Source organism: Tripterygium wilfordii, chromosome 10 (assembly GCF_013401445.1).
Source record: "Tripterygium wilfordii isolate XIE 37 chromosome 10, ASM1340144v1, whole genome shotgun sequence".
NCBI lineage: Eukaryota > Viridiplantae > Streptophyta > Magnoliopsida > Celastrales > Celastraceae > Tripterygium > Tripterygium wilfordii.
In genome coordinates, this window is record NC_052241.1 from 4,085,009 (window position 1) to 4,086,419 (window position 1,411).

Here is a 1,411-nt window from a genome sequence, read left to right on the forward strand (position 1 = left end):
TTCGATAGTTTGTTCACTGAAAATGATGGTCGGACGACCAACTTCCGATATTGTGACGCAAGGAAGAAAAAAGAGGAATAAGAAGAAAGGAGGAGGAAGAAGATTGTTAGACTTCGTACTTTTTTCTAAATATTTTTTTAGATTGTCTTTGTTGGAATACAACTTTTAAGTTTTGTCATTAGTGATAAAAACCCCTTTAATTAATACTTGATGTCTTCAAAATGAGTCCCTAACTGAATTTTTTAATAATGAATTTGAGGAGAAGAACTTTCTTGAGATTCGAACTTGAGCACTTAAGTAGCAGCTAGCAAATCCTAGGCCATAACCATCAAAACAACATTATTATTATTTTTTTTCACTTATATCCTCTATAATATTTACATATTATTTTATTCTTATACCACTCATACCAATTGCCTACCGATATGATTCTATTTAAAACACTGCAGTTTTGGGTGGAACCTTGGTTCTATTGCCTACGGTCCAGTTTGTGTCCAGTCATTTTAGGTTTGCGGATCAACTATAAACATGCAAGCGACGTGCACCCATAGCTCTTATCTTTTCCAATTTCCCCGGAGATCTTGGCTTGGCTAGGATTCCGAGTTGTCAATCCATACGCGCCAGCATCTGCTCAAACTTGCTACACGCTTTATCTGTCGAACACCTGGCAAAAGTTCATACCACCTCATCAACAATATTTTCGGTTTCAAAATAAATAAAGGTAAGAATCATTAGATTTTTTGTTCTTTGTGAAACATTAGAATTGTGTACGCATGCAATTTTAACGAAACTAGTGTATATTATCCATGTAAATATCCCAACTTGTTCTTTATAGACTCAAATTACTATAAATAGACTACAATCTTGTGGGGATTTATAATTTGGGTATTCACTCTCCCATCAGCATGATGTCATGAGTTCTAACAATGAAGGCGGTGAGATATCTTGAAATAAATCCATGAGATTGATGTGTTTACTGATCGACCTACCCCATGAGGGACTGGATTAACTAGTGCATAGATAGCCGGAGCGGACAATTCCTTGGTTGTAGCGTGGACCCCATAGGGGCGTAAAAAATCCCCACAAATCTTGTTAATTTAATCCACCTAATAAACAAAACAATCTTTAATTAGAATACCAAGAACTTGTGGTTGGAGGTTGAGAAAATGATTAATGATGGTACTCATATTGGAATTATGCTTTTGATAGCCTCATGCGTCTTGGTGAGAATAAGAAGTAATCATAAATTCCTACCAAAACTTGAATATATAAACTAATCCATGCAGTCTTTGAAATTGGCGGGATTTGGATGGAAGAAAATGATTCTAAGCTTTTGTGGATGTTGCTCAAGCTTTCAATTTTAAAAGATTTAAGAGTCGAATTCACAACACTAAAATGGAATTTAATTAAT